Here is a 26,867-nt window from a genome sequence, read left to right on the forward strand (position 1 = left end):
AAGCCTTAGCTACAGAAAAGGTCCTAATTGAACAAGGAGTCATCAAGATATTCAAGGAAAACAAAGATGACTTTAAAGGAAAAGACAAGCCAAGATTTTGGAATAAAAACAAGAACACGGTCAATGATGGTGTTGTTGATGCCAACATAGTGCGACCCAAAGTCATCTTTTCAGGATCAAGTTCTACAAACAATCAAGTGAATACTCAAACAACTTCCAGATCATGAAGGAAGTACACTCCATTGGGAGAACCACTTGAGTCAGTTTTCAAGAAGCTAGTGGCAAACAAGGTAATCACAATTCCAAATTTTCCTCCATATGAACCAAAGGTTAAACCAAATTGGTGGAATGATGATGAGTATTGTGAATTTCATAAGAGCAAAGGTCATAAGATAGGAAATTGTCGTCGACTGAAGAACATCATACAAGATCTCATTGATAGAGGTGACATTGAGATTGAGGGACATTCGTCTAATCAAGAACATGAGATGTTTAAGGAACTATTCCCAAAACATGACAAGGGAAAAGATAAAGCCGCAAAGGATCAAACTAGCTATACCTGAGCATCTCACAACTATGATTCAACCATCAATCACATCTCGATGGACAATTATGTCTCTACCATTATCATCAAGGACAAAGCGTTTGAGAATTCTACTCAGAGACCTAGGATTTTCCTAAAAGGTGTTGGATCTTCTTCTGAACCTACCTCTAAATGTAATGTCACAACTCGTCGAGGTAAAATCACTTTGCAAGGTACTCCAACTAAAAACATCACTTCTTCATCAACCAAACCTGAGTATGACCTTGTAGAACAACTAGGGAAGACACTCACACTCATCTCGATCCTTGAGCTCCTACGCATATCCCCTGCTCATAAAGCCATTCTTGACAAAATCTTGAGAGATACTGTCGTTCCTACTGATCTAAACATGGACCAGTTTCAAGCCATGGTGGGATACCTTTCCATTCCACACTCCCTTACTTTCACAGAAGCCAATGACACCTCCGTAAGTTAGCCACATAATGCACCACTACACATTGAAGCCTTCATACACAAACATCGAATAAAAAGAGTCCTGATAGATGGAGGAGCAGGTCTAAACATTTGCACATTAAGCACTATTACACAATTGGGATATTCTTATAAAGCCGTGAACTCTACAAACAAAATCACCATTAAAGCATATGATGATGAAGAGCGTTCATCCAAGGGTACAGTCATCTTACCTCTCAAAGTTGGGCCAGTTACAAAGGATGTGGTTTGTCAAGTCCTGGATTTAAATATCACTTATAACATATTGCTAGGATGCCCTTGGATCCATGAAATGAGGGCAGTCTCATCCACACGTCACCAATGCATTAAGTTTCCTCATAATGGAGTGGAAGTAACAGTTAACGGTGATCCAAATCCATTCATATACTGCAATAACTTGAAATCAAAGACTGAGACCATCATTCCCAGTAATCGTGAGGCTATTCCTTCCTCGGCATACATTGATCCTGAGTCATTAAAACCTTTGACATCAAAACAAGGTGAGCTTAAAGGCGAGTTTCAAGACAAGGGCATGGGGGAATATACTTTAAATCAGACCATGTACTTACGACAAGTCATGAGTTCCCCAAAAGAATATGGAAGACCACATCCTAACAAGCAAATCTCTATCATGATGCTCAAATGGGACCCTACTACCTTTCAAAGATGGGGTGAACTAGAAGAGGAAGATTTATACCAAATGCTTTTCAGAGACAATGAAGAGGAAACACAAGATCACATCAATCTACCATGTGAGAAATATGGCAAAGGCTTCAAAATTCTACAAAAATTCGGGTATGATGGAAAAAGCCCTCTGGGATTACGAAAGGAAGGCATCATTGAACCTTTACAACCTGAATTGACTCTCAAAAAGGAACGCTCGAAAGAACTTGGTTTCTCAACTTCCAAGGTCCACACCCAAAGGACAGAAGAAGCCTTACAAATCAAAGCTGCCAAAATTCAACAAGAGAATCGCTATTCCACAGATTCCAATGAATGGGAATGGGGTTCCGACAAGTCTTCCAGTGACTACAAGCTCACCAGATGAACCCACAGAAGAAGAGGAGTTTTATAACAAGTTCAGATTTGGTCAAGAAACAACCCATGAGGATTCCACATAGTCCTTGTCTCAAGGTTCTAGGTTGAAATCACATAGGATGAGAACACCTGTCCCAGAATGTGCTACTAGTGATGATAATTTAGATTCGCTCGCGATCGAGACTGATGAGGAGAATGTCATCAATGACCTCGATAATTACCTTGACATACCTGAATATAACTGCATCTTCACTCTTAGCCCCGCTAACTTCAAAGACATTAACGGCCTTCCCCTTGTTCACCACCAACTCATTGACTGGGATCATGAAGGACCTGCACAGTTGGACACATTCCAAAATGATGAGGCTTTTATTGACTACCTGGGCATATGAGATGATCTTCCTCCTGGAGACCATAAAGCGGGATAGACTATAGAACTCAATAGCGTGGCATATTTTGGTGAGGGTGTCGGACCTTCCAGTCACAAAAATGTGAAAATAAGAACAAATCAAGGGTCTTATGGTGAAAACCACACTGTGGCGCTGTCTGACCCCAAAAAAGTAAAAAGAAAGGACGTATCTGAGGGTGAAAACCTCTCCGAGGCACCCGAAGATGGAAGGCTCGATATTCTCCCAGCATCATATGAGGAAAAGTCATCCATGTTGGTAGAAGAGACTATCAAAACAAACATTGGTACGGAAGAGGTTCCACACAACATATTCCTAGCTCAATCACTAACAGAGTTCGAAAGGTCAAAATTCATAAGTTTCTTCAAAGAACGACAAATCAACTTCGCCTGGTCATACGCTGATATGCCTGGATTAGATCCGGATTTGGTAATGCATCATTTGACAGTCAAACCAGGGGCAAAACTAGTAAAACAAAAATTAAGAAAAATGCATCCACAAGTGGCATTACTAGTCAAAGCAGAACTTGAGAAATTACTCGATGTCGGATTCATACGCCCAATTGATTATCCCGAATGGATCTCCAACTTGGTACCTGTTAGTAAACCAGATCGCAGCATCAGAATTTGCACAGATTTCAGAGACATCAACAAAGCTTGTCCAAAGGATGACTTCCCATTGCCAAATATTGACTTAATTGTTGATCTCACCGCAGGTCATGAAATTTTATCATTGATGGATGGATTCTCTGGTTATAATCAAATAAGGATCGCACCCGAGGATCAACACAAAACATCATTTACTTGTCCGTGGGGAACTTTTTGTTGGAATGTCATGTCTTTCGGGTTAACGAATGCAGGTGCTACATATCAACGAGCCATGACTACTATCTTTCATGATCTAATGCACGTAACCATGGAAGATTATGTTGATGACCTCTTGGGCAAATCAATAGATAGAAATACACATTTGGACATACTTTCAGCCATCTTTGATCGGTTGGAAAAATACAAAGTAAGATTAAACCCCAAGAAATGTGTCTTTGGAGTAACCTCTGGGAAGCTCCTAGGATTCATTGTATCCAAAAAGGGAATTGAAGCTGATCCAGCAAAAGTTAAGGCCATCTTGGAAATGCAACCTCCAAGAAATATCAGTCAACTTCGATCCTTACAAAGCAGACTCTAGTCCATCCGAAGATTCATAGCACAACTGGCAGATAAGTGTAATCCTTTTCAACACCTGCTACATAAAAACATCAAATTCAAATGGGATGATAACTGTCAACAGGCATTCCAAATGCTCAAAGATTATCTTCTAAATCCGCCAGTTCTAATGCCACCAGTTCCAGATCAACCACTGTTACTATACATATCAGCTACTCCAACAGCACTGGGGGCACTCTTAGCACAACAAATTGCTGAGGGCAAGGAAAAAGCAGTATACTATATCAGTCGCACATTAGTAGGATATGAGCTAAACTACACACCAATTGAGCGTGCATGTCTCACCGTGGTCTTTGCTTCGCAGAAATTACGACATTACATGCTCACTCATAAGACTAAGTCAGTTGCAAGGATAGACCCATTGAAATACCTTCTCAATAAAGCAACACTTACTGGGTGACTGGCCAAATGGGTAATGATCCTGAGTGAATTCGACATCGAGTATGTGGATAGAAAAGCAATAAAAGGACAAGCCATTGCAAATCAATTAGCAGATGCTCCCATGATAGATGATGTTCCTCTAAGTTCAGAATTTCCAGACGAATCCATTTTGACAATGTCACATGCCAAGCCATGGCAACTGTACTTCGACGACTCATACACACAGCATGGGGCAGGAGCTGGCATCCTCTTTATAACTCCTTAAGGGGATTCTATACCAAAATCATACTGCTTATCATTTCCTTGCACTAACAATATAGCGGAATATGAGTCATTAACAACAGGATTACGAATCGTAGTTCAATGGAAGATCCAGGAACTTCGTGTTTTTGGGGACTCCCAACTTGTCATCCATCAAGCAATTGATGATTACCAAACAAAAGATGAAAAATTAATGCCTTATAAACAAATGGTGGACGACCTGAAACAACACTTCACAAAGATAGACTTTGAGCAGATACCAAGAGAGCAGAATCGCGCCGCAGATGCCATGGCTACAATTGCTTCCCTGATTGATTTACCTCCAAATGAGACCCGCTATGAGTTCTTGGTGGATAACCTTTTGGTTCCTTCATATGAGATCATGCCTACTGAGACGATATGTGTTGTCGGTCCCGAATCCCAGTTATATGGTTCCATTTTCACATACCTACGTGACAATACTTTACCTCCTGATCTATCAAATAACCAACGTCGCACTTTCATTCGCCAATCTTCTCGATATGTCATTTTAGCTGATATCCTATACCGGCGAGGTCTAGATGGCACTCTTCTTAGATGTTTAGAAAGCGACGAAGCTCAGATTGCGTTACGGGAAGTGCATGAAGGGATATGTGGTCCACATGCTAGTGGTCCTACCTTGGCCAAGAAACTCATCAGGACTGGATATTATTGGCCCAATATGGAGAAAGACTCATATCAGTTTGTCAAGAAATGTAAGCAATGTCAAATTCATGGAGATCTCATACATGCGCCAGCACAAGAACTTCAATCACTTGCGTCTCCTTGGCCCTTTTGTCAGTGGGGACTCGATCTCATAGGCAAGATTCACCCTCCTTCTTCCAATGGTCATAAATTCATTATCACTGCCACAGAGTATTTTACAAAATGGATTGAAGCCATGCCTCTCACACAAGTTACTGGAAAATAGATTGCTACATTCATCCTCAACTATATCATTTGTCGATACGGTATTCCTGTTTCCATTATCACTGATAACGGGCGTCCCTTCAAAAATCAGGATGTTCGTGAACTCTGTGACCGCTTCCATATTTCCCATCATTTCTCCACGCCATATTACCCCCAAGGTAATGGCCAAGCTGAGGCGTCTAATAAAACAATCCTTAAAATCCTAAAGAAGACAGTCGACGATGCTGGTCGTAATTGGCATATTCAACTTAATCCTGCACTTTGGGCGTACCGCACAAATGTCCGCACACCTACAGGAGCTACACCCTATTCACTTGTCTATGGTACTGAAGTCATCTTTCCTATTGAGGTCGAGCTACCCTCTTTACGAGTCTCTTTGCAAAACATCATCAGTGACGAAGACTATAGGGTCTCTCGCTTACAAGAGTTGGAACTACTGGATGAACGAAGACAAACTGCTTTTAGTCACTCAAGGCTTACCAACAACGAATGAGTCACAGCTACAATCACAAGGTCAAGCCTCGCACATTTGAGGTAGGGGACTTAGTTCTCAGAGAAAATCCTAAAAATCAACAAGACAGAGAGAAGAAGGGCAAGTTCGAACCAAACTGGCTTGGTCCCTACATTATTACAGCAGCATATGGATCTGGTGCATATCAGCTCTCAACTACAGAAGGTGAACTTTTGGAGGATCCTATCAACAGAATGCACCTTCGCCGGTTCTACACATAGCTCTTCAGAATATCCTAATTCAAAAATACAAAAAAAAAAAAATTCAAAAAATTTAAAAATACAAAAAAAAAATTATAAAACAAAAAAAATCATTACTTGGTGAAAACCTGGCAAACAGGCGCCTTGTGACACAAAAAACATTGAAAAATCAAAAAAGTAAAGAGAAATAATTTCGTCCAACGGTGAAAACCACTTCGGTGGCACCCTGGGCAAGTACCATGGTGAAAACTGGGTCACCAGCGCCATGTGTAGAGACATTGCTCCTCCCTCCTTCAGGATTTACTTTCATCCTTTCACTTTGCATACACTCACGAACAATTCATCCATAATAAACTTACCCATCCCCATCATGGCTTGTTATTGATCTACCCAAGATCGGTTAGCCATTCATAATAAACCTCCCTTTCTACCCATAATAAATCAGATTCTATATGTGGCTAAGGCAAATCCTACGTCTAGTGATGGGTGTGGAACTGAGAACACCACATGTTTCAAGGAGTACAGTTTCTTCCAGCTTCCTTCAATCTATCCGCGTATAATCCACAATAAAGCAATATTTGCATCACAGATCCGCAATAAAGTTTTGTCTTCTCTGCAATAAAGTATCAGTTTCATGGATTCAGTTAGTTTCAGATGAGACACAGCAGCAACAATGGGCTTCAACAAATCAAATCTTTCAACAGACTCAGACAACATTATGGTTCAGTGCTATCTATCCTTTTTGTGAAAGTGAACATTGTGACCACAATCAAATAAGACTTATACAAGTGACAAGAGACACTAAACTTGAGGACTACAGTGGATGTTGGTGTCGAGTCTTTGTTTTCTTTTGATTTTATCTTTTGGGTGACATGTCTTTTAGCTTTTCCGGGATGTCTCTGACTAGAGATTCTATCTCCAGGATGTCTTTGACTAGAAAGGCGAGGATGGGGTATCGTCACCTATTTGTATTTGTTGTCTATGGATTGTCTCTTAGTAATGCTATGACTTGTCCAAGGATATGAGGACATTGTGAGTCTAGTGTGAACTAGGGCATTCCTTGTTTGTGACTGTCTTATCTCCATGCAAACAGGCACAATGACTTTCTGGGTCGAACATATGCCTCGATTGTCATAACCTACTTGCCATAATAAAGCTCAATGATGATAACGCACAAGAAGCTCTTTCACTTTCATATCTTCTATCTTTCATCCCCCTTTATTGATTGACATCCATCGTCCTTCTCGAGTCCATGTAGCCTGCTATCACATGACTGAGTATAATGACACACCAAAAACATTTGCATCTCATGTAGTTGCACCTGCATTTCCACATATTAAGCATTTCATACATACATATAGATATCACAATTACATCACATCCTGCACACAACACATGCTAGCACTTTTTACATTTTCATCATGTAAATAGTCATTTGCATTATCATATTCATCTGCATTCCATACATTCACATTTACATTTGCATACACATGTAAAACATAAAAGAACAAAAAAATATATTGCATTGCATCATATACATATTTGCATCCATAGCATAAAACAAACATCACATAAGAGCATCTCATCACATAGGTACACATGCATATAGTTGCCGCAAAGATGAATCATCTCATATATATATATAAAGTGTCATGATACAATGATGTCAAAATCATATGGCTACAAAAGCACCCGCAGGTGTCTACAATACAAAAATGGTACAAACACTGATACATAGGGAGCCCTCTAAGGCTATGATGAACTCCCTCCCTCGGAGCCGCCTGGCCTCGATGGAATCTGAGCCCCTGAAGGACCCGCCCCAGGATCATCCCTCCCGTCTCCTCTATCTGGTGGTGGTGGAGGACCCATAACCCCACCACTCGATGCCTATCTCCTCCGGCTCCCTCCCGTAGCTATCGCTGTACGCGATGGTCTATGGAAGCTCGTCGCCCACTGATCTACTGGCACTGCACCATAGTAGAGATCTCACCAGTAGGCAATCTCCTCCCCTGCCTGCAGGACATAAGCATATCCTGCCCCTGTGTCCTCCGCTGCCTGTCTCTCGGCCCTCATTGCTGTCTCAGCCTCTGTATAGCACTGAATAGCCTGATCTCGCTCCCGCTTAGTATCTCTGAGCCTCATCCTGAGTCGATCCCTCTCCCTCTCCAGCTCCTGGATCTCATCTGCCTGGCCCTGGCAGATCTCCCTCAGCTCTAGCAGCTCATCCTCCACCGGGTCAGCCCCCTCTACCTCTGCCTGTGGCTCCCCCTGTACGGGTGCCTGCCCTTGTGCCTATGCCTGTACCTGTACCGGTGCCTGTACTAGTACCTGTCTCTATCCCTGCACATGTGCCTGTCTGGGACCCTGTGCTGCTGGCACCTGTAGCGGCAATCCACCGTGACCCCTCACCACCCGAACCTACCTCTCCTCAACACCCTCCCTCCGAGGTGCAACCCTCCTCTCTCCAACTGCTCCCCTCCTCCTCTGTCAACCTCTGCCCCCATCACCTCCACCATCATCATCATCCCCACCCCCATCTCCATCCAATGGCTCTCCCGGATCCGTCAAGCGAAGGGATGCTCTACCCAGTATGCTGTGTACTCAGCATCCATGCCAGCGTCCTCAATCTCTGGCCACATGTCACAGGGTAGGGGCATCATCTCTACTAGCTGTGTCACTGCCTGATCATATGACAGCAAGGGCCCAAACTATGCCTGATCTCTGACTGTCCGTGCATACATGCCTGAGCCCCGTGGCATCCTCTGAATCCTGCCAAACTGTCGGCCAATCTTGTCCACTAGCTGCCTCTCCAACACATAGGGTGTCCGCCCAATCAAATACCTGCTCTGGAAGGTGTAGGGAAGCTCAACTGCATCATCCTCCCACTGCTCGCAACCCAAATATGGTCTCCATATGACCATGTCGATATCATCTATCACTCGTTGCCAATGCTGTAGCCTGCCAATCCGTGGTTGTGATGTGATCATGTCATACAAATGAACAAAGCTGCGTCCATGACCCCTGCCTCTGAAGTGTATCGGCCTCGTCACTGGTAGATGCTCGTAAGCCCATACCTGCAGCAATGTCACTCTGCAGCCCAAACCCGCAGATCCATGATACACAAACTGATGTAGCTCGTAGTAGAGGTGTGCCAGCACGCACGGTCCCCACGCATACCTGGTGTGCTATGTCACCAGTGTCTCCAGTGCTCCTCCCCAACCCACAACCAACCCCTGTGTCGCCCTATCTGGACATAGGAACCCACTGATCGCTCCTCCTACCACTACTGGTAATGCTAATCCTGTGGTTGTCATGGTATCCCATGCCACATGTCCTACCCTCATCTCCAGTCCTGGGTCCTGGAATACTCGTCTCAGAGCCTCCCTGTCTCCATATCAATCGTTTGGGATCAGCTCCCCATCGATCAGTATCCTCAGTATCCTATATACATCCTCAAGGGTGACTGTCATCTCACCCATCAGCAAATGAAACGTACAGGTCTCGGAGTGCCATCTCTCTGCCAGCGCAGTCAACAGTCCCATGTTTGCCCGAAACTCAGGCACATACAGAACATGTCTCAATCCCATCTCCTCAATGGCAGCTCTATCCTCGAATGACAACTCAGGTCGCAACCTCTGAGTAGACGGGAATCTCTCCCGTGACTCCAGCATAGGCAAATACTCATGCAGTCAAACAAATCACTCATGTCAGTCATAGTGGCATTCATTGTTCATCACAAAATGCTACTTTTTATCCAAATGCATAGGGCATTCTATCCTAGTGACACTCACTGTTCATTACAAAGTGTTGCTATCTATCCTAGTGACACTCACTGTTCATCACAAAGTGTTATTCACATTTGCACTCCCTGTTCATCACAAAGTGCTGCTCATATTTTAGTACTCCTTGTTCATCACAAAGTACTCTATCTTGGTACTCAATATTCATCACAAAGTGCCTTGATTTATCCTAGTCTTCCCTAGAGGACCTGCTTGAGTGTATCCTCTCAGCAGCTTATCCAATCGACAACGTATGTTCATCACAGAACTACCGATTTGACCTAGAAGACAAAAATTCACATTTTTGGACACAAACGCGCTTACCTGACATAAACGCGCTTTCAAACTGCACATACGCGCCTGAAAAACACAGACGCGCCTGATCGACATAGACATGCCTGATCGACACAGACGTGCCTATGCTCTGCACAGACGCGCCTAGGCGACATAGACATGCCTTCTTGGCACAGACGTGACTGACCATCACAGACGTGGTCGCATTTGACACAGACGGTTCAAACGCAGACGCGCCTGGCACAAACACAGACGCGCCTGGTACCAACGCAAACGCGCCTGGACATTTTTGGACACTTTTTGGACCCTAGTCTAAGCGCATTTATTGCTCTATCTACCATGCATTAATGACAAAATTAAATGCGTCAAAGTACAAGGATGTTTGGTGGTACTTACCGGCTCTCCTGCCTCTGCTGGCCTCTGAAATCGGCGAACGCGGTCGAATCTATGAATGAAGGCCATCGCTGTTGACTGTTGCTGCTCTATTTTCGCTCTACAATCTGCTCTCGTGGATGTGTAGATGACAATGAGGATGTATTTCCCCGTGTCTATCTTATAGCCTACCCTATCTCGGGCCCTCATTTCCCGAGTCAGTCTTCATTATCCTGTGACTCTGTCACTTTATCCGGTTAGTCCATTCTAGCCATTCTTTCTTATCGAGAGATTGTCTGCGATCTTTCCAGACATTTTCATCCAATCTCTCGAGGGGGCATATCATTCCCATCTTGGGGCAACTCTGTATCAGTTCATCTTATCTTCTTTGAAACAACGTGACAAGCCGCATTGTCTCAAAGAGGGGCAAAATATAGACACCTAAAATTGTCATGTCCAATTAAATAAATATCTTTATTTATTTAATTACTTTAGCCTAATTCTTCTATTAATTAAAGAAATCTTTATTTATTTAATTCATTCATTTATCCTCTTCTAGCCTTATTTCTCATTTAAATAAATACATTTATTTATTTAAATTATCCCTTTTCCTAAATTAAATAAATATTTTATTTATTTAATTAATTCATTAACCTTTTCTACCCATGACACATGTCATTCATCTCTTAATTCATACACTACCTACCCCTCTTATTATTTTATTATTTCTTTTACCTACCCTCTAATCATAGCCGACCTCCTTTTACACCTCTCAATCTTATCCCTCCATTTCATATAGTGTCTTCTATATAAGGAGATGCTTCCTTCATTATCAAACCCTAATGAGCTAATGAAACATTTGAATGAATCTTATACACTTGGCTACACTACGATCCTACTTGCAACCACATTTCGTTCTTTGTTGAGCTCTTGTGCACATAAAATCTGAGAGCAAATATATCAAGCAAGATCAATGGAGATAGGAAGAATGGAGACCCAAACCCTATTGGACATGTGATGGTATAATCTTTGTGATTTCGTTTGATTTGCATTGTCTTAGGTAATCTTCATATGTTATGGTGGATCTTTGTTGTTGTTAGGCTAGGGTTTTGTGGTTGAATTCATTTAGCCTTTCAATATTGTTATTATTGTTATCCATTTTCACCATATACAACCGGTTCATACTTGAGCATATTGACATCAATGACAACATACAATATCATCATGTCATCCAACTCTGCACATATGCCAACACATCTCGGTAGCCACGTTTGTTAGTCATTAAGTACTTTCAGTTTCAAATGGTTTCAATCCTATCAAAGATAGTCCACACGTCAACCAAGCTCTGCAAATATCATTTTAAACATTAATAGAACTGATCACTACTACTCCACGTCAAACTATTCTCTTTGACTTCTAACTAATGTTTGATACAACAACAGGTTTTCGATATAATGAAGATCCACTATCTCACGGTTTCTACTGTTTGGTAGATGACAAGGTTTCAAGACTATCGACCTCCTCTAGTAGCCTATTGATAGCATGCAGAGTTTGATTTGATCTCAAACACTTAAGTGTTTGTCATTTGTATGTTTACCGCTATCATTGCCAAGTCTTTGCCATGTTTGTCTATGTCGATGGATATCGACATGCCAAACTCTAAGTTTGCCATGGTGCCAAGTCGACTACCTACCATTGGTTTCCTTTGTCATTTACTGCCAATCGTGGTGCCAGGTCAACCACCTTCATTGGCTTCTTACTAACCTGAGATTTCAACCCGCCACCTTTCCTATTTTTAGACACACACACGCACACACACACACACACACATATATATATATGTATATACATATATGTGTATATATATACACATATACATATATGTGTATATATATACACATATATATATATATATATATGTATATGTGTGTGTGTGTACATGATTATATTAAAGAAAGTCTATACGTAAAAAGGTTTTAGAAATAAAATACAAAATCATAATTTTGTATATGTATATTCATAAATACATTATTTTGAATGATCATGTTTATATAATAAGGAAATAATCACTTAAGCATAATTTCAAATAAGTACACATAATTCATAGTGTATACATACAAATATATATTACGCTTAAGTGATTATTTCCTTATTATATAAACATGATCATTCAAAATAATGTATTTATGAATATACATATACAAAATTATGATTTTGTATTTTATTTCTAAAACCTTTTTACTTATTATGTGTACTTATTTGAAATTACGCTTAAGTGATTATTTCCTTATTATATAAACATGATCATTCAAAATAATGTATTTATGAATATACATATACAAAATTATGATTTTGTATTTTATGTCTAAAACCTTTTTACTTATATGAATATACATATACAAAATTATGATTTTGTATTTTATTTCTAAAACCTTATATGAATATACATATACAAAATTATGATTTTGTATTTTATTTCTAAAACCTTTTTACTTATATATAAGTAAAAAGGTTTTAGAAATAAAATACAAAATCATAATTTTGTATATGTTCTAAAACCTTATATGAATATACATATACAAAATTATGATTTTGTATTTTATTTCTAAAACCTTTTTACTTATATATAAGTAAAAAGGTTTTAGAAATAAAATACAAAATCATAATTTTGTATATGTATATTCATAAATACATTATTTTGAATGATCATGTTTATATAATAAGGAAATAATCACTTAAGCGTAATTTCAAATAAGTACACATAATTCATAGTGTGTGTGTATATATATATATACGATCGAATCAAAGTTATCTAACTAATATGTATATTAAATTTGTATCATTGTAAACAAAACAATCGTTAATAAAATTGTACTCTCTTATACAAGGAATATTAAATCATCCTATATAAGGAATGTTAAATCGTTAAATCACTAACTCTTTTTCAAAATATTTAACTAATTTTCACCCTCATAGACAAAATAAATTTAACAATTGTCATTTACTCATAAAATTTCATTCCTTTTTTTTCAAAATAATGCACCAATGAAATCATAATTGCATATACATAACTTTTCTACTGTGGTGTGTGAGATTCCTCTAATCTATCGAAGTCCATGAGCTAAGACAACTCTACCTGAACCCTGTTCTCGCCTTCATCTGTGTTCACCTATTCCTGCATTCACTTGCACTCAATGACTTATTAGCAATGAAGATCACAATTTTACAATAAAAATTATTACTGATCATTCAATTGTATATAAATCATTTCATTGCATTCGATCTCCTATCTTATTTCATTAACAATTCCATTTCTATTTCATTTCAATTTCATTTGCGAAAAATTAACATTATTTTCCTAATTAAATAGTTATGGAAAAATAAGGTTCGTGACAGTTTGTCTTGCTTATTCACTTAAGAGCAAGGCCTACCGGTGTTATATTAAGAGATTAAGAAAGATGGTTAAGTGATAATGTCAAAGTTGATGAAGGTAATGAGTATCAGCCCAGATGCTTCAGATATGATTTAAATGATCAGACTGATTGCTCTAGTAAAGGAAAGAAAGTGCAGACCCAAAACCTAATTTAGATTGTTCCAGAAAAGCCAGAAAATAAAGGAGAGACTACTGCTAGTGCAGAAAAAAGAACTCAAGAGTCTAAAAATCAAGAAAATCCTAAGACTCTCAGGTATGTGAGGTTGAATAACTCAGAATATCAGATCATAGGAGATAAAAATAAAGGTATGATGACTAGAAGAAGAATTGCTGAAGAATATTGCTCAATTTCTAAGATTGAACATAAAGATGTTAATGAAGCATGCAAAGATGAAAACTGGGTTAAAGAAATGGAAGAAGAATTGAACCAGATTGAAAAGAATAATACATGAATTCTTGTTCCCAGACCTAAGGATAAAAATGTAATTGGAACTAAATGTGTCTTCTAAAATAAATTGGATGAACAAGGTGAAGAATGTTAGGAACAAAGCAAGATTTGGTTGTAACTTCAATTCTCATATGGAAGGAATTAAATATTACAAAGGTAGCAAGGACTGAAGTTGTTAGATTATTTCTTGCGTATGCTTCTTACAAAGATTTCAAATTTTATCAAATGGATGTCAAGTCAGCCTTTCTTAATGGTGAGTTGGAAGAGGAAGTCTATATTGAGCAACCAAATGGATTTCAGTTGACAGATCAAGAAGATGTGGTTTGCAGATTGAAGAAAGCATTGTATAGATTGAAGCAAGCCCCAAGAACTTGGTATACCAGATTGGATAAGTATTTGTTGAAGCTTGGATTCAATAAAGGTACTGCTAATAGTATTCTATATTTCAAGACTGATAATGATAACAATTTGATTGTTGTTTTTTGTTGATGATATTATTTTTGGATGGAATGATAGTTTGTGCAAAAAGTTTGTTGATGAGATGCAAAATGAGTTTGAAATGTCTATGATTGGTGAAATGAAATTCTTTTTGGGATTGCAAATTACTCAGTTGGATAAAGACATCTTTATATCTCAATCCAAGTACATGAAGGAATTGTTGAAGAAGTTTGGTTTAGATGATTCAAAGCCAGTTGGTACTCCTATGGTGACCAGATGTAAGTTGACAAAGGATGATGATTCTCTGAAAGCAAATTAGACTAGATACAGATCTATGATTGGTGGATTACTATATTTAACTCAAACTAGACCAGATATTATGAATGTTGTATGTCTTGTTGCTAGATTTCAGGTTGATCCTAAGGAATCTCATGTTGTAGTTGAGAAAAGGATTTTCAAATATTTGAAAGGAATTGTTGATTTTGGTTTGGTGTATCCTAAAGATGATGATTTTACTTTGAGTGTTTTTACATATGTTGATTGGGCAGGTGATGTTGATGACTAGAAGAGTACTAGTGGTGGTGAATTTTTCTTGGGAAAGAGATTGGTTTCTTGGATGAGTAAGAAGAAAAATGCTATTTCTTTATCTACTGCAGAGGCTGAGTATATTATTATTGTTAACAATTCTACTCAGGTGGTATGGATGAAGCAAATGTTAAAGGATATCAAAGTTGTTTATGATGAGCCTACTACTATATACTATGATAATTTAAGTGCTATCAACATTTTTAAGAATCCGGTGTTGAATTCAAAGACTAAGCATATATCAATCAAGTTTCATTTCTTGAGAGAAAAGGTGAATGAGAAGGAAGGCAGATTGGAGTATGCATCTACAAAGGAATAAATTGCAGATATCTTCACGAAGCCTTTGCCTAAGGATACTTTTGAGTACCTTAGAGAGAAGCTAGGGGTGATGCCCCTCCTGATAAGAACTAAGATGAGTGGATTTGCATCAGTCCGGTGGATTTCACTGTCATATTTTGTGATCTGGATTCATGAGTGGTGGCTTCTACTCAAGGAGAGTAGTCAGTGTTTTGGTTCAGATGTTCAGATTTGAGGGAGAGATTTAGTTCAATGAGTTTTATGGTGCAAATATGTGCCTTTGCCATTGATGTTAAAAGGGGAGAGATTCATGTGAAAAATCGTATACTGATTTCAGGGGGAGAGATTATCTGCAAAGGGGGAGAGAATATTTAGAGTTATTTGAGAGAGTTGTTGATTTCATTGACATTGAATGTTTTTCACATTATATGTTGCCATCAATGCCAAAAGGGGAGATTGTTGGATGTATTGGGATATTGTTGGGATAATGTGCAAATATGTGTTTGGATTGACTAAGTGATGTGTTGTCATTGATGTCAACATATTCCTCTGTGTGTTCTAGTGTTACAGTCAAATTAAGTGAGTTGGTTTGTCCAGTGTGTTGCAGATGAGTTGTTGTGGATTAAAGGCTTTTGAGATAGGTATCTCTAGTTGATTCAACTCAAGTTTTAGTGGTTCGCATGGAGATTTGATTGAGTTATGAGATCTGGTATTGCGGTTTATTTTTTAGTTGTTTGGTGTTGATCAATATTCTGGATTTTGCTCCACGTTACAATATCTTGGTTTGTGGATTTGGCAGTGTTTGGGATGTTCTAGTGTGTCCTCAATTCAGATGGTTCATTATTTGGAGGTCCACAAGTGAATATTTATGTTTGACAATCAGTTCAGTTAGTGTTCTTGAAGTTTGATATAATGATGATGAAGATTCTAGTAAGTTGTGTTGATGCGGTTAATGCTATGGTAATTCATGATGCTTGTGGATGTTTCTTGATTGTGTGTTATTCATGTTGGTGGTCTGCATTGATCGTTGTGTGTGTTATTGATGATTTTCCTTGATCAAATGGTGTTCTTCATGTTCTTGGCTGACATGATGATTGTAGCGTGTAGTGGATGTCCAAGGCATAATTCTTGGAGGTGTTTCATGTTCGAGGTGTTGGTTTAAGTCCATACTATGTATTGGCCGACATTGTTTTGGTCTGCATGCAATATTGTAGCGTGTATGATTATATCTTTGTAATTTGTGATTTGTGTTGAGCCGACCTTGAAAGATAGATTGATGATATGTATAAATAAATGTAATAATCATGTGAGAGAGTGATCTGCTTGTGAGAATAATGCTTTGATCTTTCAGAAGCAGAGAAGTAGTGTGAAGAAGTGCGAAGGAGCAGAATATGTGTTATGTGCTTAACCGAAACTATAACCAGGCATTAAGAGATGTTATTCTATCAGTTCATGATCTTCCAGATGTAATCCAAATGTTTTTGTAAGACAATGATTTTTCCCTAGGGTTGTAGCCCTTGTTATTGTTTTTGAGTAGTGAGCTCTAGGCAGTGTTCTTGAATGCATGTGTATTCCCCGTTGTAATATTTCATATACTTCTAACAGGGTATCATCATATTGTGGGTAGGTTCCCATTGTGGTTTTTTCCTTGACCGGGTTTTCCACATCAAAAATCTTGGTGTTATATGTGTTATTGATGTGGTGTTGATTTATGCTTTCATTATTAATTATCAAATTCAAAATTGTGTTTGAGTTAACTAAAGTTTTTGAGAAAATTGATTCAACCCTCGCCCCCCCGACCCCCACCACCCCCTCAGTATTTTGCCTTGTTGCCAATAGTCACATGCCTACAAATTTACATTGTGATCCATATAAACAAGTTGGAGGGATAAGATTAAAGAGGAAAAAGGTAAGTGAATTAATTAAATAAATAAATTTAGGAAAGGAGGTGGGATCTAAATAAATAATAAATATTTATTTAAATTAGAAAGAAGCTTAGTGAATTAATTAAATAGATTAAAATATTTATTTAATTAATAGTGGAAGAGGCTAATGAATTAATTAAATAATAAAAATATTTATTTATTTAATAATAGACATAATGATAAAATAATTAAATAAATAATAAATATTTATTTAATGAAAGGATAATTTTAAGTGTCTACATTTTGTTCCTCTTTGAGACAATACGGTTTATCGCATTGTTTCAAAGTATAAAATTTTAACTGATATGTGCCCTAATTTAGAACGTGGTATATGCCCCCTCAAGAAACTGGGTGAAAAAATCATAAAAAGGTTCAAATGATCTCTCAACAGAATGAGAGGATAGGGTAGACAAAGCAACAAAAGACGTGGGTTAATTCGGTGAAGAAAATACCAAAATTAAGTCGGTAGGGGTATGTGGGAGTGGGGTAGGGTAACGCAAGCAATTAGGTGTTTAGTGCCTATAAATAGGAGCTATGGGAATAATCTCCTCATTTACATTTGTATACACTCAAAATCGGTCTGGAGATAATTAATTAAATACATAGTGATTTAATTAATGAACCTTCCTAATTAATTAAATACAAAGTGATTTAATTAATTACCCCCTTTTATTCTTCTACTTGTAAATAAATCTAAGGATTTATCTATATAGTTCACTTCAATATTCCCCTTGATTAATTAATCTCAATTAATTAATTTCCCCCCATTAAATTCATTTCTCCTATTCCTATAATTAAATAAACAAATTAAATTATTTGTTCAATTTAATTATCCATTCCCAATTATTTGAATTTTCAATTCAAATGAGCACATGGCTCCTAACTTTAACCACCTAGCCTAACCACCCCCAACCTAACTCATTCACTCTCACCTAGGGTTTAACCAACCCTATCCCTTCCAACTTGCACATCCTAACCTCTTTCCAACCCCTTTGGAGTGTTCACCCTCTCTTGAGGACACATGGCACTTTGGCCACATGTATTTTACCCCTTGACACTTGCCCTCTCATGGGTAATCTGTTGAAAATTCTCTGACACTTGTTACCCTATGGATGACATGTGTCCCTCCTTCCAACCTCTTTTCCAACTTATCCTTCTTAGCCCTTGATATCTCCAAATTAGATCCTAACCATCGATTCCTGCCACCTCAACTTTGGCCTTGGAAGTCCTATAAAAACACCTCATTTTCAATCGATCAAAACCTGGTACTTAGCTTAATTTTGCATTGTTATTCTCTTCAAATCTGCATTTATCATTTCTAGTAATTAGCATTTAGAATATCATTTTTAGCATAATCTTAGCATCATATCATGGCAATCTTGCATTTATCATAGTATCATGTAGCTACTCATATCTTAGATAGTCATTTTGATGGTCATGCTGCTTGTTGAGAGCCACATCTATTGATCTTCAAAATCCTTGGGATTAGAGGAAGATGGGAGATCACAAAGAGAGCAAAGTTTGCATTTTCTAAATCCTAATTTGCTTTCTATTTCAATACTTGTCTCATTTATGTTCTATTTAAGTGCTTTTTCACATTGTGTAGACATACATTAATTGGTGCCCATCGTGGGGCCGAACCCCATTGATTTTTTAACAAGTTTGCTTTTACAAAATTTTCTTGACAGGTTCTCGCAGATTCACAGGGTAGCATTTTGGTAACTAAGTTTAGCTCTTCCACACTTAAGATTAGCATTCTGAGTACCCGTTCTAGCATTCTAGACATGTGAAATGTAGTTTTGGTGAACTATTGTAGTGCAACACATAGGATTTATCTTACTCTTCTATTTTTCTCTCTGTTTTGGCGCTCTGGTTTTAGGGAATAGCGTTCTACTTCTAGGTTTTAGCGTTTTGATTTCACATTGTAGCATTTTTAGTTCCTAAAATAGCATTCTAGTTCTATTATTTAGCATTTTACTTCTTTGTTTTAGCGTTCTAAGGTATCGGTACAATGTTTTCAGTTAATATTTTAGCATTTTGGGTGCTAATTTCAGCATTTTAATGCACTATTATAGCATTTTGAAATCTATCTGTAAAATTTCATTTTCCAAAATCTAATTTGCAACTTTCTGATTCTCAGGTACCTTTCACGCTATCAAAGACTGGAGTTATAAAATATTTTACAGCCAAAGACTGAATGCTAAACTACTAACATTGTTTTGCAGCCACAAATATTGCATTTCCTTTGGTTAAAATAGGCACATAGACTAATTAAAGAGGAAATAACAAACATGTCTTCTATGTCTTTGATGATAGGTGAGTATGCTCTCACCTTCCTTGGGTGATCAAAAAGTTAGACTTGTCATTTTATTTTATTAGTGCATATCTTTAGAGAGTCTACCTCCCGAGTAGCCTATAAGGTCGAGTGAGAGGGAACGACCCAAGTGGGAAAGGCTAACACCAAGTACTCCAACCCACAATAAAATAAAAGTAATTTTGATGAAAATCAGAGTTAACGATAGAGTGCATTGATAGCCTTCCCCTAGTATCGTTAAGATACGTAAAGCCTTTGTTATAAAGGTTGGGAAGCCTCCTGAGGGAGTTTATCATTTGTCATGTTGAACGGTGCCCTTACTAGTACCTCTTTTAGCTAGAAGCTACCTGGTTCACCTCCAAACACTTTTATTCTCTCAGTGCAAGGAGGGGGAATAATCTCTCCCGAAGACACTCACCATATGTCCATCTTGAGCATATGTGTGAACTCCCCTTTTGAGTATTTATTGCAAGGCTCCTAATGGGATTCCACTAGCTCTCGCAAAGGCAAAAACACAGGCACCCTTTAGGGGGTGACAAGGCTATGTGAGCTGAAAGGGTACCAAGATGTGGGCTGGGAAATATTAGTGAAGCCAAATTTCCTTAGGATACAAATACTTGGTGTGTCTCTTTGTTACATACCTATGGAAACTTGGGCTTTATTCAAAGCCTTGAACATACACTTGATTGTTACTTGGTGACAAAGACAATTTGTTGATAATCTAGCTTCTGTGTTTTTAAATCAAATCAAAATACCATCCATTGAGACTCAACAAACTTCAAACACAAACTTCAAATTGTCAAATTACACATTTTGCAGCATTTTAGCATTCATAGGGAAAACTGTAGCGTTCCAGGTTCAAAACATAGCATTTTAAGACTAAACTATAGTGTTATGTGTCTAAACTCCAGCGTTCTTAGTATAAGAATTAGCGTTTTAGGTCAAAACAACATCGTTCTCAGTCTTCAAGTTAGCGTTCATAATTCATTTTTTAATGTTTTCAAAGGGAAGTTTAGCATTTTTAAAGGGTAGTTTAGTGTTTCCAGCTGACATTCTAGTGTTCTTAAACTGTCTAGTGTTCTAGTGTTTTCTTTTAGCGTTCTGAGAAAATTCATCAAAAAAAGAGAGCAAACACACCCCTTTTCAGAAAGTTATACATAATTTTGAGCACTTATTTTATGAGCACTTCTCAGGTTATCTCCGTTAGAATAAATTCGAAACTAGGCACAATAGGTTTCACAAGTATACACCTCAAACAAGTTTAGGATCCACATATCTCAAGTTCATAATCAAACATGTTTGATAACTGGTCTCTCAGACATAGTTTCTCATCAGGATTTATCATCCTTCATCACGAAATTACAACGCTAGATCAAATTAACCTAGTTCTCTAAATAGGACATCCGTTTCCTATTAGACTTGGTCAAATCATATAAAAAATATTCCATTCCAAACAAGAATAAAAAAACTTATAAATTCTCAAATACTTGTATGACCATTTCTTGTCATTTGAAAAAAGAAGAAGCTTATTCCAAAGGCAATCTTGAAAAAGATAAGATTTCTTTACATAAACCGCAAACTCTTATTGAAACATCACATATTCCTACACCAACATCGTAATTATTTGCACGGTCGTGGAAATGAGTTTGAGGAAAAACCTCAAACAACACATGCCTTGGAATAAAGATCAAGATTATCTTAATATCTCAATAGAGGTGGTCGAATCAACCTGTCATATTTACCTCAACAACTAATCACCTATTGAGTCACAATTTAAAAGATCAAACCTTTCAAAACATTTGGATCACTTGTATGTATGTATTAACCAGGGCTTAGAGACAAAAACTCAAAGGAAAGGGAAGAAAAACACCTACAATGGCAGATGATAATCCTTTCTCCCATTGATTTGGACATGAAGATGAGGAGGAAGAAATGAATGATGAAGCACTTAGAGAAATACAAGATTCCAACTTTTGGAAATTTATGGAAAAGGTGTTAAAAACTGAAAAGGAAAAATATTTCTTGATACTAGCTAATTCAGTTGCTAAACTACCTCAAACCTTTAACATAACAAACTTAAGACAAAATGCAAAATCAAGTAGTACCCGAAATACTAATGAGTGACCTAAGAATACACTAAATCGCACTCATAATGAAACCAATGATGGGTAAAGAAACCACCATGAAACAATAAATAATGTTGGCAATCCTCTTTTGATACTTACTCAACAAATGCAAACACTCCAACAACAAATACAAGATATGCAAAGAGGCACCGTCAAAGGATATTCATTAGAGGATATTTGTCCATACCCTTTTGATAGGAGTTTAAACATGGTGATTTTTCCACAAAATTGTGAGATCCCAAAGTATGACAAATATGATGGCAAAACGGATCCCCAAGATCATATTGAGAAATTTGCACCATGGGCATGGAGTTTGCACATAATGAAACATATCTCATGTGGTTATTCCCAAGACGTCTAAGCGGAGAATCTATGGAGTGGTTTTCAAAACTACCACAAGGAATTAGATCATTTGAGGAACTTGTGGATAAATTCATATCACAATACTCCTATAACATACAACATGAGATCACCATGTTTGACTTGTGCAACACGAAACAAAAAAATGGAGAACCTTTTATGACCTTCTTACAAAGATGGAGACGTTTGTTTACCAGATATTCTCAATTTGCACCAGATAATGAAAAAATGGATATCTTCACTAAAAATCTCAAAAGAAAAATAAGTTATAGGCTAAAGTTATAATGTCCTCCCAGTTTTAATAAAATGGTTGAAAATGGGATCAAGATAGAAGATGCTATGGGTAAAAAAGGAGAATTAAAACTTTACAAAGAAGGAAATAATTCTTTCAACAATAACAACAACAATAGCAATCATAACAATGATAAACCCAAATTTTGGACTAGAAATATAAACATTGTCAATGATGGAGATGCTAACAACCCGCAACCAAACCAACCCAATTTTCAATCTATCAAGTCACACACCAATGGTTAACCAAGATAACAACAAACCAAAACCGTCTTTTCCTAACTTTCGTAGGAAATTTACCAACATTGGAAAACCATTATAATCGATATTAAAGACACCTCCTGCAAACAAACTGATCACATTTCCAGAAGCAAGAGACTTTGAACCTAAAGTAAAACTATTGTGGTGGAATGACAACCATTTTTGTGATTATCATTGAAACAAAGGACATCAAACAAATGATTGTTAAAGACTCAAGATACGTCATTCAAGACTTGATTGACAATGAGATCATAACAATGGACGGACATAAGACAAATGAATCGCACATGGCATTCAAAACTCTACTTCCAAACTATGAGAAGGGCGAACCATCAAACAGATGTGATGGAAAAGGAAAAGAAAAAGTTAACTATGCTCATTCCTATGACAATGTGGTTAACGTCATCATTGTTAAAGATAAATCACAACCAGAACCAGCACATGTTATCACTAGAAGCAAATCTAAAGTGACATTCCCAGGTTTGATAACTAACGCAACATCCACTTCTAGATAATATAACCTAGTAGATCAATTGCAGAAGACCCCTGCACAGATATCTATACTAAAGCTTTTAAAACATTCTCCAACGCAAAAATATATTTTGGAAAAAGCTTTAGTAGAGACCACTGTCTCTAAGGATTTGGATGTTGATCAATTCCGGGCCATGGTAGGACATCTAACAAAACCTAATTGCTTATCCTTCATGAAAAATGATGGCATGTCCTTACAAAATCCTCAAATGCTCTGTTGCATAGTGAAGTTCTTATCCACAAAATGTGAGTTAAACATGTCCTCATAGATGGGGGAGCCAACTTGAATATTTGTGCATTAAACCTAGTTCGTGCCTTAGGCTTTTATGAAGAAGCAGTAGATCCCACGAAGAAGATCACCATAAAAGTGTATGATGAAGAGGAGTTCTCTTCTAAAGGAATGGTGATATTACCTCTCAGAATAGGACCCATACAGAGGGCCACTGTTTGTCAAGTGTTAGACCTAAATTTATCCTACAACATACTTTTAGCCAGACCTTGGATCCATGATATGCAAGAAGTTCCTTCAACATACCACCAGTGTGTAAAGTTCCCCTAGGATGGACAAGAGATCACTATTTCAGCAGATTCAAATCCCTTTCGGCATTGCAGTAATCTGAGACTAGCTCAAGATGTAACAATTCCCCATAACAAAGTCTTTTTCTCCTAAACCATCACCTAAGGAGAACTCATTCACAACAAATTTGCCAAGTTTTGGGAAAAAGATACAACTAAATGCCAATGGAAAGGGAGAATATTCTCTACAAGATTTATCACTCTCTCCTAGGTCTTATGGTAAACTGCCAACTTCAAAACAACAACCCATGACAAAACCTCTCAAGATGTTTGATGGAACATTTGTTAAAGCAGGAACCCTGTCTGAAGAGATGAAAGACAACGATGTTTTATAATAGCTATATAAGGATGATGAAGCTCAACAAGAAATCAATAATGTCAACATACCCACAAATAAATATGAAAAAGGATTCCACATCCTATAGAGAATGGGATATTTTGGCACAAGTCTTGTGGGTAAAAGAAAAGAAGGCATTATAGAACCCATACAACCTTGATCCCAAAATGTAAAGGACAAATCAAGATTAGGTTTTGGGCAAGATCTTCCAAAACAAGATGAAGCAACCTCCAATCAGTAAGAAGGGGAAACTGATAGAAGACAACAAGTAGAAGCAATCTCCAGTCAACAAGAAGATAAAAATGAGAGAAGACAAGAAGAGATTGCTATCAAAAGAGAAGAAGTGATGCATAATCTCTATGAGAAAATTATGAAATTACAAGCCTCTAGTGAGACCAACTCTAATGAGTGGGAATGGGACAAATTCTCTGAAAAATATTCTGAAGGATATTGCTATACAAAAGATGTTGACATCGATGTAATTCATTCACATGAGGGACAAATGTCAAAATACAAACTGTTTGAATTAGAGTCACAACTTATTGATTCTAACTTCACTAAGGAAATTTGGAGAGTGATCAAGAGAGTATATCCCAAGAAGAGTAATATCCTAACCTTGGGAGAAATCATCGAAACCGTTAAGAATTTTGTCATGACCCTCAATACCTTTGAAACTAGCCAACCCAATGATCCTTTACCTTTAATCCACCCAGAGCTTATTGACTGGGAAAACAATAGATCCATTAAGATAAAAACCTTCCTGAATGATCATGCCATTGCTTTATATCTCAATGTTGTTGAACCTATAGCACCAAAAATGACTTTCATCTATGATTTTAATAATGCTTCGTCTAGTCAGGGGGTGTCAAATCTTTCAGTCATAAAACTAAGATAAATAAATAAAAAATCAGATCTAATGTTACAAACCTTTTAATGGTAACATTAGATCAATCAAAAGTAAAAAGAAAGGGCATATCTGATGGTGAAAACCTCTTTGAGGCACCAGAGGATGGGCACTTTGACACTCTACCTCGAACATTTTCAAGAGAGATCCACCATATTGATTGAGCTAGTAGAAGCAGTTAACATTGGTACCTCATAAAATCCTAAGATCCTACATCCAACAACATCATTGTCTGAGCAAGAGAGGCGACACTACAGTGAGTTCTTCAAGAGGAGACAAATCAACTTCACCTAGCCATGTGTAGACATGCCAGGGTTGGATCCAAAACTCATAATGCATCACCTAAACGTCACTCTAGGAGCTAAACCCTTCAAACAAAAACTAAGAAATATGCATCCTCACATAACTCTTCTCGTCAAAGCAAAACTGAAGAAGTTGTTGGACATAGGATTCATAAGACCAGTCACATATCCAAACTGGGTGTCCAATATTGTACTTGTTTGCAAACCAGACAAAAGTATCAGAGTGTGCACAGAATTCAAGAAACTGAATAAAGCATGTCCAAAAGATGATTTTCCACTACCAAGCATCGATATCATTGTAGATCTAACAACTGAACATGAAATGTTTTCTCTAATGGATGTATTTTTTGGGTATAACCAAATCAAAATAACACTTGAAGATCAGAAGAAAACAACTTTCACATTCCCCTGGGGTACTTTCTATTGGAATGTCATGTTGTTTGGGCTAAAGAATGTTGGTGCTACATATCAAAGAGCTATGACAACTATTTTCCATGATATGATGCATACATACATGGAAGATTATGTAGACGACATACTGGCAAAATCACACACAAGAGAAGGACATCTAGATATCATAGATAAGATATTTCAAATATTGGAGCAATAAAAGTTGAGTTTGAGTCCAAAAAAATGCGCTTTTGGAGTCACGTCAGGTAAACTTCTAGGATACATCATTTCAGCTTGTGTAATTGAAGTGGATCTAGCTAAATTGAAGGCTATCATGGAAATGGAATCGCCTAAGAACATCAGTCAGCTACGTTCTCTCCAAGGAAGGTTGTAGTCTATAAGAAGGTTCATTGCTCAACTGGTCAACAAGTGTCATCCATTCACACACCTACTGCACAAAATTATTGCATTCTGATGGGATGATAAATGTGAACAAGCCTTTGACAAAATAAAAGAATATCTGGTAACTCCACCTGTCTTGGCATTGCCAATCTAAGGCAAGCCTTTGTTGCTCTACATTTATGCCACATAAGTATTATCGGGAGCTCTTCTAGCACAACAAGATCGAGGAGGAAAAGAGAGAGCAATATATTATATTAGCCAAACCCCAGTTGGCTATGAGCTTAACTACACATCAATTGGGAAAACATGTTTAGCAGTAGTGTTCGCATCCCAAAAGTTGTGACACTATAGGCTTACTCAGTCAATCAAGTTAATATCAAAACTATACCCTCTGAAATATCTCCTCAGCAAGGCGACATTGATAGGCAGATTAGAAAAATGGGTCATGGTATTGAGTGAGTTTGATATCGAGTGTGTCAACAGAAAGGCTATCAAAG

The sequence above is a fragment of the Cryptomeria japonica genome, chromosome 3 (assembly GCF_030272615.1).
Source record: "Cryptomeria japonica chromosome 3, Sugi_1.0, whole genome shotgun sequence".
NCBI classification, from domain to species: domain Eukaryota; kingdom Viridiplantae; phylum Streptophyta; class Pinopsida; order Cupressales; family Cupressaceae; genus Cryptomeria; species Cryptomeria japonica.